General features: G+C 39.8%; 1 protein-coding gene across 5 annotated transcripts in view; it reads left to right on the forward strand.

The window, feature by feature from the left end:
* GHR (growth hormone receptor) overlaps window positions 1-19,232 on the forward strand; it is a 128,359-nt gene that overhangs the window by 91,572 nt on the left and 17,555 nt on the right. The gene's annotated exons all lie outside the window — the stretch shown is intronic.

The raw sequence follows: 19,232 nt of genomic DNA on the forward strand, positions 1-19,232 counted from the left end.
AAAAAGGAGAATATGGGAAGTGCAAAAGAATTTCTGGCACTAGGTTAAGTGATAAAATCTGACATATGCTGTGCTCTGAAACAGCATGAAAGGGAATTTGTTTTCTAATCTTCCTATCACATGAATGTCAGTTATTCCCTTTTTGCAAACCAACCTTAAAAAATCCTAAGTCCTTTTACAGTAGGAGCCCTGCACCAAATGTGCTCAGTTTCCACTGAAATGTATGGAAGTTAATTGTGCACTTGGATTAGATTATTCCACTAATCATATTTTCTTAATAGTGTGTCCTTGGCCCTGCTGCACTATCATACATCACAATACCACATTTGATTCTTCAGAGCTTGAAAATGAGAGTATTTTTCACTCCTCTCACAGTTCACAGAGCTACAGGCTGTGATGACCCCTTCCCTTTGTTGAGCCCTCCTGTTCATCTCTCCAGCTGATCAGAATATACTGTCAGGGTCTGGGTCCCAAAAGCTATGCATTCTCTCCCTTATCTTCGTATGCAGAAAGAGTTAATGCTGTATGAACTGCTTTGCGAGGTTTACAAGGGGAGATGGGGGGGAAAGACCATAATTTGCAATAAATAAATCTTTTTCTGTCTCTGGTACAATTGCATCAGCAGAGTAAACACATGGCAAAAGTTCAGGAAATATTGTTTTTCAAGTCAGTGTTGTTTTTCACAGCTCTGCTTGGGGAGCAAGCTAAAAACCGCTACAAATGCTGTATGCATTCTGGTAACTGAGAAATTAATGAGTGTTTTTTCACAAGGTCAGGAATATCAGTTGTATGGATGCTAAATTACTACATATTCAAGGGCTTCATTAAGTTGCCTTTCTTTATAATTTGCTGTATCCTCCCTTACAGCATTCTACCTTCTTTTATAAAAAAAGAGCAAAGAAATCCCTTTGCCCATGGACTATGCAGTGGATATAGCTTAGGCTGCCCCATGGTTGGCTACTCTCCCAGACTGGTGTTTATATAGTAACTTGTAAGCGAGTCTGAGAAGTGTCATTTACAGACAGGAGATAGGGTAGAGTTCAAGAGAAGATGACAGGCCTTTACACCTTTCTAAACAGTGAATTTCATGCTGCCTTTGCGGTGCTTCTCTTTCTGGGCTCTCCATGTATACATCATGTGTAACTCATGTTTCCTTGTGGCAGTAAAATCAATAGCAATTTTTGGCACAGAGCTATGAACTGATAGAAACTTCCTTAGTATTTTTTGACTAGAAGAGAAAGTTTGTATTCTGTTTGTGTTACGTAGAAGGCCTTATTAAGTTTGTCCCTTATTGACCAGGGAATGACAAAATCAGGCTGACTGATCAAATAAGATCCAGCTTTTTTTGGTAGTAGAAGAAATATTTTAAAGCACCATTGGCTGATACTCATGTCGGTCTTCTTTGCAGACTTCTCTTTTCAGAAGCATTGTAAAACAGTAGCTGTGCCAAGGATGACCTAAAATTCCTTCAGCCTTGTGTTCTGTATCTTCAGTGGTTGCTTATCAAATGCACAGTGAAAAGCGAACAGAGCAAGCACTTCCTCCAGTTGTGTGTCTTGGAGGAGTCTGGAGCCAGAGGTGGTGCCTTGATATTCAGTACCTTTGAATACATTTTCCTGTGAAGTTGACAATTGCCCTCTTGAACATAGAGACACATAAAATGCTTGAATATTACATTCCATGTAATAAGGGCTTTCACAACTCAACGAGTAGAGAAATGTGTCCTTTTGTTCCTTTGAACCTGCTACTTAATAATTGCATTAGCTGTTGGTTTTCCCCATTTCCCTGGCCTTATTTTTATTTCGAGAGACAGTCCCAGGTCATCTCTTCTCTTCTTTCTAATTTTGTAGATCTCCCTACTTTTTCAGGTTGGTAAGTCCTAGCTTATTTAATGATAAAAAAATCTGTTCTTTAGCTTTTTTTGATAGCATTGTCTGAAAACAATTCAAGGATAGGAAATAATTTTCCTTTCCAGCTCCACTGGAGAGAGGAGAGGGAAATGTGTATGTTTGTCCATGACTGTATATGCATGCTCCTGCCATCTGCACCATGGTGGTTTCTTCCTTAGAGGCCAACTCCATTGTAGGACTCTGACGGTGCAACTGAGTGAGGGCAAGCTGGAGTACAGAGAGGCCAATTGTGCAAATCCGCTGCTGTCAAACATGACAGCAGCTGTCTGGAAGAAGTTTACAGGGTTTATGCAGGGATAATGGGTAATGGCTCTTTGACTTACCTTCTGCAAGGCAGCATTAGAGATACTCCTTTGTAGTGCTGCTCCTCTAGATGCTTAAGCAACTGATACTTTAATCTGCTCCTCGGCTAACCCGGTTCAAAAAGGGCTTGGCACTTTTATAAGAAAAAGTATCCTGATTTGAGCTCCAAATACTTACTGAGTGATTTCTAAAAGAAGAAAACTTCTAAAAACATATTTGATTTATAGTTTGGTGAGACATTCTAGGCATGTTCGGGGCCAGGTGTAGATCAATCTGTCATCGTTTTGCCACTGTCGTAGGAATTTCCAACATGTGCCACCATGTTCTGTGCCCTCGGGACTCCAAAGGAATCACTCCGGGGTTTGGTTTCCCAGCTCAGATAACAGCACAAACATCTCGCCAACAGACCGAGACCTGCACTAACCTACAATAGCATTATATAAGCAGTCTCTTCAATAAAAGTGAGAGATCTGTGTGTGCCTTGTGGTAAAATTATGCCTTGTGCAAGGAGCCAGTGCAAATTAAGGCATGGTGTGAAGCCCTCAGTTTGGTGCATAATGGCACTGGAGCACGTTTGCACAAGATGATCGTGTGTTCCTAATTTGAAAACTATTGTGAAAATTAACAACACCAGTGCACTTAGCATGAGCAAACAGCTTTCTCCAACCTACTTAGTAATAGCTGAACTGGTGTTGGATGGAGATTCCATAAAAGACAGGCACTTGATGCTGAGATTGTCACCTCAAATGAATAAATCATAGCAAAGTGTTGAGCAACTGAATACCAGATTTTGTAGTGATATGTAAAAGGAAAACTTAGCAGATGGCATTGTTAGCTCTGCCACTGATTTATATTTTATTTTAACATGTTTCTGGCATCCTTATCTCTCTATTCTGACTTCTGGACAGTCTGTCTACCCACTCAACTCTCACTTCTCATCTTCGAACTATTTTTCTCTTTTACATGAAGATAAAGTCCCAAAAACTACTAAAGCTTTTTAATCTTGTTTTACAGTTATGACTGCAGTCTCTTGACTCCCATAATTTTCCTTTTTTCTCCTTTGAAATGTTGTGATTTAATTTGGAAGCTTATCTCAAGCTTACTCATCTAGAAGTGAACCAATTTTATAAGGTGTACATCTCTATTCTGCATATTTTATATAAATTTCCTGGGTTTGTTGGAAGAATTTATACTTTGAAATTCATCTTTTTAATGATAATTTGACATTTCCTTTTATTCTTCCTTTTAGGACTAAAAAGTATATTTAAGAATTAAAAAAAAAAAAAAAAGAAAGGATGAAAAATATACCTTCATTTTTTCAAATTTCAGACAAAGCAAACCTGGGTAGTAAGCTTGTATAAAACTTCGTACTATTATTATTTCATAAACTAGCTTACTTATTCCTCTTCAGTATACACATACCTCAGATTTGTTGAAGCCAGAATTGTTGGAGCTAGTTATACTGTGAACAGAGAGATGCTGTCCAAACTTTCATGTTAATTTAATCAGTATAAATTACCCTCCGTAGTTCCATGTATGGCAAGGCACAAACCATGCAAGCTGATTTCTTTTGTCTTTTATGCTCATTCCTGCTGCTGGAATCACACCCCAAGTCAAGACAAGGGATGGAACAGGTTTCTGTTTAAGCCTCTTGCTCCACACCATGTGCCCCTGCATCATTTTTAGGCTCTGCAGAGTCACTGGCATTCAGTGCCAGGCACCTCACAAGGAGCACGGGTGTTTTTTTTGTTGGGTTTTTTTTTCCCTGAAATAAGGATTTCATTGCCAGTGAAAAAAATTGGGTTCTTCTGTGCCTGACTGCTCATTCCCAAACCTTCACTGCTGCCTCACACATGCTGGCGCACGCTCTTGGCAGTCACACGGGAAGGTGGCTTGAGGAACCAATTTGGCTGGAAAACAGTCTTTTTTTTCCCCTCCAGTGTTAGCTGTCAGCTGCTTCCCTTCCTTGGTCAGTGTACCACCTGGTCATAAGGCTCTTGGAGCAGGAGAGAGCCATTGGTCTGGGAGCCTCCTCCTTCTTCCAATGCCGTAGCCCGCTGTGCATGCTACAGGAGTCAACTGAACTGCAGTCAAAGAGGAGAGATCGGTATCTTCAGATGGCAGATCAGTATCTTCAGATGGCAGATCAGAGCACCTTAGCTCCTTCCTTAGGGGCATCAATTAATCATTTTGCAGTTAGAAGGCAAGAATCCTGTGTCTCTGCACCCAGAAAGCGTGCCAAGGAGCCCAGGGAGTGGAAAAGTGGTAGAGGCCACCCAGAACAAGGAAAGCTTTGGGGCAACACTTGTGGCACATGTTCATAGCAGCCTGGGGAGTGTTCAGTGTGGGGAGTTTGGGCAACACTGCACTGGGATTGTTAAAGAAGAGATGCCAGGCTTGTTTGTAGAGATCAGACACAAGAGGTCGCAGCACAGGAAGATTCCCTGTACTGCCTTGATTTAGTACTAGCAGGGAACCCACAAAGAGATTATCCAACTTGTAGCTATTGGATCTACTATCCCTCCTGCTGAACGCAAATACATTATTTTAGGACATGATTTGATTTACTGTTTAGGCTTCTTAGCTGTATCTCGATATGTTTAAGGAAATCCCTGATAGCATTGGACACTTCATGGGTAACCACAGTCAGTGCAAATTAGGTTCTTGGGAGCCTGACATGATAAAAGTGCATCAGATAGTTGTATCAAAACTCCTCTAAGCGTGAAGAAGGGCTTTGCGAGCTGTGGATGGTAATTGCACCATCAATGTTGTGTTTCCATTGCCTAAGAGCAGCAGTTTGTACATAGAAGTCCCTTGCAGAGCCAGTCCTGGACACATGTGTAGGATCATGAAGAATGTGGCTCCTGAGCACTGTCATCATGATCACGACCCTTGACAGATCAGTTGTCCGCTCTTCTCACACTTATTGCCATTTATCTTCCACTGTAACGTCTGGAGACTTCCACCAAGACAGAACATGTGAAGAGTGTGTCTATGCATCTCTCTTTTCCAAGTCCTGAAGCAGTAGCATCTCTTGGCTGGCTGGTGAGAAAAAGCAGAGAGAGAGAAAGTGAAATATACAGAGGGGATTTTCTGTGTCACTCGTGAAGCCTCTGTCTCTGTGGCAGTTCGTCTGGTTTATTATATTATATTACACTTACATGTCAGGGAAGAAGGATGAGCTTAAGTATTACAAGTTAAAATACTGTTACTGGATATATCTACTTGGAGATTTTTTTATTTTTTCTAAACAAGGCTGATACATATTTCAGCTCCCTCTTGTTTCAGTAAAGATGAACTTGTTAAGAGATCTGTGCAATTGCCTGGACACTGTCAGTTGTGATCTCTGTTTTTGCTTACCTTTTCAAAAGATGTAGCTCTAAGAACAGCTGTAAAAAGAAAGATTTTCTTGTTCCTTAAATTACTGAGAGTTTTTCCTATTTTAAAATTAAAATAGTGTTATCTGTGGTTTTATTGTCTTGGGTCTAACCTTGTACTGTGCTAGGTCAACATGCAGTAGCTAATCATACACCCTAAATCCATATCTTGTGCAGACATAGCAGAAGTTATTTGCATTTTATTTCTGGAGTAACCATCAGAATATGATGGCTCATGTTAATCAGTATAGTGTTGTCTTGGTCACTAACATAAACAAGGTGACAGAAATGCCATAAACTCAAAACTCTTCAGATTTTGATGCTGACTTGAGCCTTAAATGGCCCCTGTGCAGTTTGCATATTCCCTCTGGAGACCAGTGTTTATATGCAGCACAGTGCTGAGTCTTTCAGAGTAGATGGAAGGAATCAAGATAGCCTCTAAAAATTTATTTTTTCCTAAGTATAACTGCGTTCCATGTTCTAGCATTATTTCTAGCCCAGCTATAAAAAGAGGATGCTGGAAGTCACAGGAAGGGCTTCACTCAGAGACTTTCCTCTCGGTTTTGCAGGCCACGGGACAAACCCTGTAACATCAGCCTCACTAAAGCCAGAAAAGTGAAGAAGAGTTTGTCTCTAGAGATGCAAATAAGGATCCAAACTTGAAGTGCTGAGCTCAGCTTTCCTGAGGTTAATCCGATGCTGTGACCAGCTTTCACGACTAATGAACGTCTCGTGAGGAAGTGCTTTTTCGTGGAAATAGTGTTGTTCTCTTGGTAGGGTCTTTACTGTAGTGTTCTAGGAGACAGAGGAATGTTTTTCAGTCTGCAAAGTTCAACATCAATGGTTGATGTAAACCTGTCTGACTGTTCAGGATAGTTCTGGCTTCAAAATCAATGATGAAGAGCAAACATTATGGGCTTTTATTGATGGATTCACTTCTTAGACATGACAGTTAAGTGCAAGTAGGTCTGAAATGTTGCCACGTGCTCTACAGGCTGTTTGTTTGCTTTTACGTCTTCCCTTTGTCATGAGCTTTTTGAGATCTAATCTTTTGCTGTAGCTGCTGCCTTTCTGTTGTGTTTCTTGAATGCCAACCTCCCACAGAAGGATCTTGTTCTTTCTGTTCTATCTGTTTTCATTAAAAAAAAAAATAATAATTGTAGCTACCCAGAATAGCAAAGATTGAATCTTCCAAAACCGGCGTTTGTTTCAGATGAAGGGGTTTTAGTCTGTTACTGACAAATTATTGTGTGAGCCTAGGCTGGTTCTTAATGACAATCATGAAATTGTGCAGGTGTTACTTTCTGAGATTTTGGAAAAACAGAAGAAATATTACCTGTGGGTATAATACTCAAGAATTGGTGTTCCTTGTTTCAGTGGAATAATTACATGTATACTTGCAGACAGGCTTCCTGTTCATAGGCAAGTGTATGTCACTGAAATCTTACCTTCTCATCTTATGTAGAATTATTTAGCCGATCTCCTGCTGTAGCTTCTGGCCGCTCTGACAATCAGTCCAGCATTCAGCCAAGTGTTTGCTTCACCAAGTAAGGCAACGAGGAGCACTGACCTCCCTCATGCTGTCAAGTTTGTGTGAGAGTGTTTCTCGCTGTCCAAACTTGAAACAGCTTCCAGCCTCCTACCCTTAAGATCAGTGTGGCACAGAGCAGCCATCCCTTGTGGCTTAGAAGCGTTCCCTTGCCCCGCGTCACTACTCTGTGTGTTGTAAGGCAGCAGTGTGCACTGGGTAGAGCTGCAGAAGGGTGTCCAAAGGCAAATGGCCTCTCTCCAAAGTCAAGGGGATGGGGCAACTCCCAGCCTGCATGGGAAATCAGACTCTCTTCTCATGTGGGCAGCTCCGACCCTCGGTCAGGAAAAACCAAACCTCTCATTGCAAATACAGCTCCTCTGGATACATAGAGCCAGAAAACTTACGTTCATTTTCAATATCTGTTCAGCAATTGCTTTTTATAGCATGGATTTAAAAAGAAGCACCTTCAAAGTATAGGTGTCATTAGGATTTATAGTTCATGGCTTTTTTGTCTTCCTTCTGCATGCTTTTTTTTCCTTTTTTCCCTCCCTCTGCCTTTTCTCTGCCTATGTATTCTGGGCCACTTAAAGCTCAACATAACATCTGAAGAGACTGAAAATATAGGGATATTTAAAGGTTAGATGAAGATTCAGTGTTAAAAATCTCAAGGTAAAGATTCTGCAAATTTCTGGCAAGTTTCTGACAAATTGTATGGAAACATGGGCCATAGTGTGTAATTCATCTTACCTTTCCAAACTTGCACTGGCCCTGTGGGACCATCAAGATTTCATGTTTGCTTAAATGAGCTGAGATGATATGATTTAAAGTATAATCAAGAATTGGATCTAAGTAAAAAGGTGATATTTCACAAGGTCAGTCGTCTTGCTGTAACAAGGTCAGCTGTCTGTAGGGCAGAAGCATGGATATAATAAAGAAGACTTCCTGAACCCAATTAGAGTTGCAATCAAGAAATATATTATACTGTGAGAGATATGCTAGTTTAGTCGTCCCAAGTGTTAGCTTTTCCCTCTTCAGATATTACTTTGTTATTAAAATCTGATCAAACATGTGTTTCATCTTTTAGTTCAGCAGATTCTGTTTTATTTAAGTACATTACTGACAATAAGCCAAAGCTGGTTAGTGTTCCTTTCATTTTCTTTCACATATCAACATTGAACATTATCTGCTTTAAATCAGGTATTCACATTTACATTTTGCCCTAATATTTTCTAATTCTAGTTTTACCTTTTGGTCTCTCTTTTCTTAAATTATATCAATATAGCCTTAGGTGCTTATTAATTTACATGACTAAGGAAAATACTATCCGTAACATTTGACATTTAAGACACCTGTAAGACAATGTGTTGTATTTAAAAATAAAAAATCAGAGCTAGGAAAATCTCACAAACATTTTCTCTGTATTACTGCTGAGAGTGTCTTGAGCTTCTCTGAGCAATAAAAGAATTTACAGTTTATATGTATCCATAGGAATTAGGATCTAACATTTTGTACCATGGGGAACTCCACACTTAGTATGATCGTGAAAACCTGGATTTCAAAAATGCAGGAAAATTCAAACATCCCTCAGAAATAGTATGTTAAGAATGAACATATGCTTATTGCAGATGACTAAAATTCTACCCTTAAATGACTTAGGTGAATTTTAGATGATTAAAATTATACCCTTGTGTCTTTAAAATGTGGAAGATGTTGCTCTCAAAGTCTTCCTGTTGAAAAAGAAGATAACTTCCTTCTTTATTGAGGTCCACTGCATTTGGACCTACCAAGACTAATGCAAAAACCTATGACTACTTGGCATCATGATAACATCTACAGAACTATCTTAAAAATACATTCTCATGCAATTTTTTAGAGAAATTAAAATATTCTGAGCAATATTGGTAAGCCACTTGGAATGTAAAACAAAGCTGACAAGATTAAATGTAGTAGGAAATTATAGAATAACTTTCTACCCAGAAGTAAACTGGACCTCAGTTTTGTCTCTCTTAGACTTGTGCTGACGTTTATTCATACAATAGGAAAACCAACACCAATCAGAGAGGGACTATTCACCGAAGCAAAACAATTTCCTGAAGTAAAATTTAATATCATCACTCAGGGTTGTTCTCATATGAACTATCCTGATAGCAATGTCTATTTATTTAGTATAAATAAGATTTATTTAGATAGTTATTTCTCTCTTGCACTCATCATGTTTTTCTGCTCACCTATAGAGGGGGTAAATGAATCACTTAATCCCATGTGCTTCAGTGTGCCAAAACTGTAGTTTTGGTCATTTTGTATAATTATAGCTTGCAGTTGTTGCTGAGGAAATGGTGTGATTATAACTTTATCCTTAAGACCTGTCTGAGTAGCAAACTCTTTCTCTTACTGTGCAGGGGTGTAGATGGAATCACAGCTGCTGAAACAATAGTCAAGATGCAGAAGTCTGACTAAATGCACACACGTGATCTGTGGGCTGTTGTAAGGTCAATTTTCTCTTACTAAGGCACTGTAGCAAAATCAACAGAATGACTGCCTGCTTAAATGCTCCATTTGTTGGTACTTAACAGAAGAGTAAGATGGATTCTGAGAGAAAAATGAGGAGAATTCCACACTTCTGGGTGGAGGTGTGGATCTGCTGGAGGGCAGAGAGGCTCTGCAGAGGGATCGGAACAGGCTGGACCGCTGGGCCGAGACCAATGGCATGAGGTTTAACAAGGCCAAATGCCGGGTCCTGCACTTGGGACACAACAACCCCGTGCAGTGCTACAGACTGGGGGAAGAGTGGCTGGAGAGCTGCACGGAAGAGAAGGACCTGGGGGTGTTGGTTGACAGTGACTGAACATGAGCCAGCAGTGTGCCCAGGGGGCCAAGAAGGCCAATGGCATCTTGGCTTCTATCAGAAACCGTGTGACCAGCAGGTCCTGGGAGGTTATTCTCCCTCTGTACTCGGCACTGGTGAGACCACACCTTGAGTACTGTGCTCAGTTCTGAGCCCCTCACCACAAGAAGGATGTTGAGGCTCTGGAGCGTGTCCAGAGAAGAGCAGCGAAGCTGGTGAGGGGCTGGAGAACAAGTCTGACGAGGAGCGGCTGAGAGAGCTGGGGTTGTTTAGCCTGGAGAAGAGGAGGCTGAGGGGAGACCTTCTTGCTCTCTACAAAGAGCAAGAAAGGAGGAGGGAGAGGAGGGAGCTGGGCTCTTCTCCCAAGAGACAGGGGACAGGACAAGGGGGGATGGCCTAAAGCTCCACCAGGGGAGGTTCAGGCTGGACATCAGAAAAAAATTCTTCACGGAAAGAGTCATCGGGCACTGGCAGAGGCTGCCCAGGGAGGTGGTTGAGTCACCTCCTCTGGAGGTGCTTAAGGAACAGGTTGATGAAGTGCTGAGGGACCTGGTTTAAGTGAGCGTTAGGAATGGTTGGACTCCATGATCCAGTAGGTCCTTTCCAACATGGTAATTCTGTGATTCTATGATTCTAAAGGAAAGCTGGTCCAGAAGTTCTGCAGAACCTGTCTTCAGACTTCCCAAAGTCACAGGGTCTCCTGAGCAGGAAAGATGTATCTCATAGTAATACCTAACATCAGTCTCTATCACATATATAGGTGATTAATACCTCCACTTAGAAACCTGAATGTAAATGGAGCTTCCTACCTGACTGGCAACACAGTGTCTGACACATTAAAGCAAGTTGGTGGTGCCAGGATTTTCTGAGTAATCATTTTGGCTTTGGCAACTTTCCTTCCTTCCCACTTTCTAATGTCAGTTGGGGTTCAGATAATGAGCCTTTCTTCTTCGTCTGTTTTCCCACTGCAGAAAGCAGAGAAATGCCTGTCACAATGATTTTAGAGAGATTATGTGCAGTTGTTTGAACGATAGCTTGAATGAGGGCATGTACAAAGCTCTTGATGTGTTGCGTGTTGAGTGTCTAGAACCTGCTGATTTTAAGTGCGTATTGGAAAGCTCCTAGAGGAGAAGAAAGTATTATAGATGGTCTGGAAGAGCATTTTTTGACTGACCTGTGGGAGTTTTATCTTTTTAAAGAATCATTAGGTGTACTCTTATTGACAGGGCATATTAATCCTTTGTCACTCTAAATAAACCATGAAAACTGTAATGCTCTGCATGAAAGTCATGCATTTATTAGAAATGGAGTCTTCTTGGGCATACTGAAGACTAATATAACCATAATTCCAGACACCTAAATTGGTTTTTAGTTAACTTGAATGTTTGCTTTTTGTTTTGTCCAGTCAGGAAATGGCTATGTTTTTAAAAGAGAACAAATCAAAACAGGTCTTCCCTCTAAATTCTTCCTATGGTTATTTGAAAAGACCGGTTCATGGATAGATATGGGAGCAAGATGGAAAACAAGCAATGTAAGAAAGGCCTATTTTTCATAAGTGATCAAACTTCTAATATATCTCTGGAGCCCATATCTCAGGTATTGAGAAGAAAAGCCTCTGCCACGTCTGTTTGTGACTCTTCCCTAACTAAGCTCTGAAGCCCAGGGACTGACAGCACTGGGTTCTCAGAAAGAGGGAATCAGTGTTAGAGAAGGTCAGCAGAGGATACATAAAAATTAAATCACCTTTGGCAGTCTGTCAGAAAAATAAAAGATATTTCCTTTATAAATGTGTCCATTGTGCTTTTGAATATGATTGTTTTGTTCAAATCTCCTCTGCAATAGTAAAACGAAGATGAGTCTGGAGGCTTGCTTCAGGCCACTCAGCACCGTCCAGATGATCAGAAGATTCCTTTAGGCTCATGGCCAAATCACAGAAAGAAAAACTGAAGGAAAATATGTATTATTCTGTTAACTTCAACTCCCTTCTGAGTCACAAGTGCTCCCCGCTTGCGTATTCTCTAGTGCTTTGTTCATCCTAGTGCTGAATCGCCAGTGCTTTGGAGGGGAGCTTGTTTTTCCATCGCTAACTTAATTCCATCAGTCTAATGTTATTGGCATGATTGCTCTCTCTTTTTGTATTTACGTCACCCTGAATTTCACAGTGAGTTAAGATATATCCAGCTCAGCAACTTTCCCATTTTGGGAAGAACATCAGATACTCCTTGTTTGTAACTTTAATGTAGTGTCACATACATTTCCTTTCGTGTGCAAGAGTCCAGCTGTTATCCAAAGCATGTGTGTAAGTCATGGCCTTGAGTACTGCTTGGTATTCTGATTGGTTGGGTTTTTTTCAAAGAAAAACAGTTTGTAAATTAGCAAGATTTTTGCATGTTATGTCACAATACTGGCTCTATTTCTGACAACGAAGAGTGGAGATTGTGGCTTATAAATACTATTAAAAGGGCAATCCTGGTAAGTCTACGAGAACTCTACTTAAGTGGGGGACAGAACTGTTGTCACAATCATTTTCTTTTTGAAACCCACTGGAAAGGATACTCTTACAACAACACTGCAAAACTGCAAAGACTCAGGTTCTCACTAAATTTGAGGATAAATAGAGAGGAAAACAATACATTTATTCTCCTCTAGTTTGGTTTTAAAATTTCATTGGATCTTCTTTGAACTTGGTAACTCATAGTTCATGAATCATTGCAATAATGTAGTTCTGAATTACCGAACGAGTAAACATCCTGGCTGCAGTAATGAAACAGACACTTTTAAAAAGCGCAGGAGAAATATCACATGCCAGAATGTTCTAAAATACTCAAGTCAATTTGGTCTTCTCTGGGACCCAAAAAAAGACATTATGGTCCAAATGTGCAAGAAGAGTGAAAATAACTGTGTAAGCCCCTGTATATTTCACAGTCTTTGTAAAGATGAAATTGGATGGTTCACGTCATGAAGAATTGTGAAGAATCAGCATGACTTATAGTCTTCAAGTATTCAAAACCACATATAATTTTCAGTTTTCACTGTCACTGACAGGAAGTAATTCCCTGGATTGCTTTGAGGTCTCGACTTTTCTTCGGTGCACGTGCCCTTGTTGTGTCAGGTAGATTTTGTAGCAGGAGTTCCCAGAGGAATATCTAAATGAACTGTCAGTAATGTCCCTTGGATTTCCACTGCAGATGTGGAAGGTGTTGCTCTTACTAACAGCCTCAGGATGTTTTTTGTCTCCTTAGTTTTTATATTGATGTATGTTGGCTATATCAGGGAGCTTCCCTCTGGACCAAAGAACAAGATTGCTGCTGACGTTTTGACATTTCCTTCAGAGACATTCAGATAGTCATTTTGTGGATAGAACTAGCATTTTTCTTTAACTTACTTCAATTGACTAAAAACCACACCATTTTCTACTACTTGAAATGGAAATTGATGATTTGTACTCCGTGAAAATCTTTCTGGAGTACAAGGTAGGATTTTTCTGCCATGTATGCAGACAGTCATTATTTTGAAGAATGGTTAAAATACACAGAAGCCAGAACTAGCTTGGGAAGTGCAAGAATTTAGAGCTTGACTCTGGTCTCCCAAAAGCAATGTGAATTAAAAGGACCAAATGTCAAGAACAAGGCCAGACTGAGGGCCATTATCTTTGTGAGTTACTTTGTTCAAATGTAGCAAGGATGTGGAGGGAGGATAAATAATTAGAAACATCAGGGTGCATTTGTCCATAACTAGTGCTGTTTCAATGATGAAATACAGTGTTTGGGGGACAGTGTCATTGGTAATTGACAATACACAGCTGCATCTGTCTAATGAAACCTGGTAAATTCATGGCCCTGCTTTTATGGAGCACTGATTATACTGGACCTAATGATTGAAACCTTGTTAGATTTGTGAGGAAGACGTTAGTCTTTCTTTTGTGCTGTCATGATTCTGCAGGTGTCCTTAAGCAAAGGTTCACTGATTCATTCTTTGCCTGTTTCTTTTCACGCTGTCCTTAGAGCCACCTGCTTTCTTCTCCAATCTCTTCCTTTAGTATCTCTTTTGGGTGACCCCAAATACATGCAATTTCTTCTCTACGCTACCAGGATGTGTTTGTGCCAAGAAATGGTCATCCTCACTATTTAAATTGACCACAGTGTGGTTGCAGGTCTGTATCAGCTCCAGGGTTTCATTCACAGTTTGTCAATGTTATGTTTGTTCTGCTTTTACCTCAAGACTTTTGCTACCCTTTTCTATTTTCCGCTCGTACATGCTTATGTCTCCTCACGTGCTTTCCTCTCCAAACACGTCATCTTTTCTTATCCTTTTTTCCTCCTGCGTCTTTGTCCTCCTCTTACTTATGCTGCCTGCTTCTGCTCCCTTTGTCCACTCCCTCCAGAGACGTTAGCTCTGCTGTAACTTTACCTTTGTAAAAACACCCTCTGCACTGCTCTCACGTTGGCAGTTGTGCTGTTTGCTTTGCTGAGGCCACCCTGCAGCCGTTTGCTGCCGCCTGACGCAGCGATGCGCTCACTGCAGCACCTCAGCCTGCCCTGGAGCTCCTCTCGTTCCCCGACAGACCAAAGTATGGCTCTCCTCTGCAGTATTCACCCCAGTGCTGAGAAATGCTCCCTCCGCACAGCTTCGTATTGATAGGGAACGAGCTAACGTTGAAACAAGGGAGGTAAATTGTCAGATGCACCCGGGGCGATCGCGATGTGCCCTATTGTGACTTTTCCATGAACGCAGTGGTAAAGCTGCAGTTCTTAACCTAGGTTCACACTTAACAGTCTTACTCTCTCCAGACCCTCCCTGTATTTTCGTCACAGAATTTGGGGAGGTAATTTTCAGCTCGGAACCAGGTTTGGGGATGTCAGATTATACTTCAAGCTTTTCTTTCTGGGAAAATCTTGGTGCTGGTTCTGAGCACCCGTCTCTGATGGGTGGCTGGCAGTTTTGGAGGGGCTGTGTCTCAGCTAGCACATCCCCTCATCGCTGCATTGTGGCTTTATTATGCTGCATGATGGTAAGGAATAGGTTTGCTTTTCAACAGGTATTATCTTTGAACTGACCTTTAGACTGGAAGTTGCTAGTAGATGTGCAGGAGACGGAGTTGTTGGAGGTTGCTGTCAGGACTGTAGAAGTTGTTTGTTCTGAGAAGGGCATGGGCGACCTTTTGTAATGTTTGCTTACTGCACATAGTGTTTGCTTGCATGACCTCATTTGTGCTCTCATATTTCCTCATATGCTCTACCGCATAATATAAGTCAATACTGAACATCTACAGCAATGGCCTTAACAGGCATTATTCAGTATTATCTTTTACGCATGCCTTCTTGAAAATGTTCAGTTTGAGTTACAACTATATAAGCAATTAAGAGATAATTGGAAATGGGTTTGTTACATTATCTGCCTTTCATTTGCAAATACTATTACCTCTGTCTCTGCTTCTCATTAGATTTTGATGCTGTTGAAAAGCTCTGCTTCTGCAAGACTTCTATTCTTTTAACTGTGTTAATCTCATTTGACAAAAAGAGGGAGAAATTTGTTCTGAGGGAGAGCAACCTTAAAAGAAGAGCCACTGCCTCTTCATTCAGTGTTACCAAGCTTCGGAATTTTTTATTTTTTTGTTTACTGGTTACTTTGCAACCTTCTGGCATACCTCAAAACACTGTGCACATGCCCCATCTGTTATGCAGGAACGCTTACATATTATTGCTGAAAGTAGCAGTCACCAAATTAGTCTTCAGTGCAGTACGGAAAACATATTCTTCTTTCATATCCCTCAGTAAAACACCCATGTTTGTCAAGAACTATTAAAATATTTAGATTTAATCCTTGGGCAAAATACTCTTATGCAGCTTTGCCCTTCAGTTTTCACTGTGATACAGTGTCCATTTTAGCATTATTAAACTTTGCTTTCTTTCTGTTGAGTACTTTATGCAAAAGGATCTTATTTATTACTGATAAGAAGGAAATTATCTTCTTTTCCCCAGAAAGTTGTTCCAGAACTTTACTGTTGGCCCTTCATGGACAGTTTGTACCTAGAGCAGAAGCTGAGTCAGACTAGAAAGCAACCTAGTTAGGAAGTGACCTTGTTGTTGCCTCCGCTTACTGCATCCTACTCTCTGTATATGTGATGTCTGACAATTTGTTAGTACTAGACCGTACCTGTTTAAAATACCATCTACTGACAGCAGATGTTGTTCATTCTGCTGTTCGGTTTGAATGAATCAGAATTTCCTAGTACTGGAGAAAGCAACCTGTCTGTATTAAAGTGAATTGCCCAAAGTTTGTGGAGCTTGGTGGGTTCGGGAGCAGAACTTAATTGATACAGAACTCACTTTCAATGTGCAGGTTTGAGCTACAGTAAATGACACTTCAGGTATTGGTAACTGTTTCCCATTTTAGATGTAGTTCCTTCCCCTATTTATGGTTTCATCTTTCTCTGTTATGCTGCAACAGTGATGCATCGTGTATGCTTTGAAAGTAGATTATATGGAGATATTATACTGTTGCATACTGTCATTGATTTCCATATTGGAACACGTTATTTTTCTCTAGTTTGCTCTGGGTTTAATAGGTATTGTAAGTTTAGGTAACTGATAATCTACATAAACCTCCTAAAATTACAATGACCAGAGATGCTTCCTTTTGTTCAGAAGAAATATATCCTCTTTCTTTCATTTTCTGATTAGTTAGCTTGATTTTCTTTGATCATTCATATCCTCATTATTTCACCTACCTAAGTCCTGTACTAGTAAGAGATGTTTTTGTGTATTCTGTATTTCTTTCCTTAGAGAGGTTTTTAAGCAAAGAAAAGTTAACCTAATCTCTAAATGAATTTGCACTATAACACACCTAGATTTTAGGACTTTTTCTGTTTTAAACTCCATCTCTTTGTAACTTTCAGTAAGCTGCCGTTACAGTATATATAGCATTGAAAATGAATATTTAGCATTGAAAATGAATATATAGCATACACTAAATGGAAAACTGCAGGCTGGTGACCCGCAAATAAAGGAGAGGTGGCACATCTGCATTCCTGATTCTTTCCATAAACCGCACCATTGTTTTAGCTACTGTTTTGGCACTGTTTCTTCCAGCTGAGCCCGTTTAGACCATGGCTAATCCATGGTCATAACATAATGAGAGCGGAATGCAAAGATGTTTTTGCAGCACAGTTATGGTAGCTGAGCGTTTACCTTTAGCTAAATGCTAAGGGAGAACGAGGAACTCTTCTATCAAACTTTATTAGTAGTCACAGTGGAAGAAGCCACAGACTTAGCAGCTTTTTTCCACATTCTCTACTGTGAAATCTACATACTCAGCCAAGCTATTATCTTGAATGAAGCAAGTGGTTTTATTCTTGACAATTTGAGCAGATCTTATTGGATCAAGGAGGAAAAGAGCAAGTGTGTATCCATGCTTCGTTTTGCACTTCTGGTCTATTTTAAATCTTAGTTTGACAGACTTTTCTTTCAGTACCCCGCTGCCTTTATGCCTAAATGCATTCAGCTGAGCTATTATGTTCACTTATCAATTCTGGTACAGTTTGTTCAGGAGATGGAGCTCACATAGGGTCCTGTACAATGTTGATAAATGACTTGTGTGGGAAACAAGGAATTCAGGAGATCTACCCCAAGAGTGCCAAGTCGATATGACAAAGTTTCCTCCCGTCACTCACAAAAGCGTTTGGTTTTGAAGGCTGGAGGCTTGACACAGAAACAGAAATGAAAAATCAGAAGGTAATTTTTGTTACAAATGGGACTGATCGTTGGGGAAAAAAAAATGCAAATTACAAACCAGTAAAACAGGAGTGTATGAATCCCAGACAAAGCTGCTGCCCTCTCACAAATTCTTGTGCCTGTTGAAAGCACACCTGTGGGACAAAGAAGTAAGAGTTCTGTCACAAGGAAATGGTAAAGAAAGTGGGACCCTAGAAATACAGTCCTCTGAACTTAGTGACTAAAAAAACCGAGTCATAATCTGTGTTCTGTGTGTATTGATAATCCTCTCCACTCTTACTATGTCAGTGAAGCTTGATTCTGTACAGTTCATTTCTTTATGTTAAGAAGTGACAGTGTGACTTCGTGTACTCCCAGGGATGAGGATGTGGTCTGCATGGGCTTTAAATATTGTATGTTCTAGCTATGAATATGGTGCAGACATCAACAGAAATATTCTAATTTAGGAGGATTTTCAAGTATATAATTTTCTTAAATTCTTACCCTGTTTCAGTAAAAATAGCTGTATTTGTTCTTGATGCTGTAGCTGAGAATAAAAACAGGAAAAGCCATAAAGTGTCCTTCCTTGCACACTATCTGTTTATAGAAGGGAGAGACTTATGTCTTGTCAGTTGTAGGCATTATACAACTGAGTCAATTTTACTCATGTCTTTGTAGTTAAATTTCGTTAAATCTAATTTGTTTTTCTTTGGTTTGTTTTTAAATAAGTGTTTGATTTTCTATTAAATAGAAAGATAGTTCGTGTTTGAAAACTAAAACACTCATACATATTAAAAGTTATAGTGCAGTTCTTGAATCTTTTATTCTGTTTTATTTTGGATCTGTGCTATGATAGTGTGAAATTTCATGATCACATGCTGTTTTTAACAAGGATTTTTACCACATAAAAATCACCTGGTGAATGATGTACAAATACATAAAAGTTCAAATCAAGGTCAATCAGAAGCATTTGGGGATTTAGGCCAAAGCTATCAAATATTGAATATTGCACCAAATAAAATCAGGTGCAGTAGTCAGGGGTTTTATTTCAGTATTCTCTGAAAAAGAGCATTGATTTTTTTTCCATTTGCTACAATATTTCATTTTAAATTATTTTCAGTTTTAAAAAGAAACTTAAATTTAAAGTTCAGTAAGATGTAATATGTTGGCTAAGAAAGAGAAAAAATCCCTTCCTGTTTAAATCTTTCCAATCAAACATTGCATAGTTATTTTAGTTTGGCAAGAATTCTACATGGTTTTTTTGGGGAGGGAAGGGGGTGTAAGCCATCCAATTTACGAAATCTGTTATTTACACACATATGTTCAGACCTTGTTCAATGTCCAAAGTATGAAATGAGGCAATAATATGGGGTGAGCAAAACAAATTCAAAATATTCATTTATTCGTTACTGCCTGATGTGGATGCTTAGCAGTGTATACTATAAAGCACACAATTTGAACCATTAAAGCCCAAGAAATACAAATTGCTTTTGCATTCAATGGCTGTGTCTTTCTGAGCCGTAAATAAAGGAGTCAACATGCAGGAAGGCTACA

Source organism: Cuculus canorus, chromosome Z, assembly GCF_017976375.1.
Source record: "Cuculus canorus isolate bCucCan1 chromosome Z, bCucCan1.pri, whole genome shotgun sequence".
Taxonomy (NCBI): Eukaryota; Metazoa; Chordata; class Aves; order Cuculiformes; family Cuculidae; genus Cuculus; species Cuculus canorus.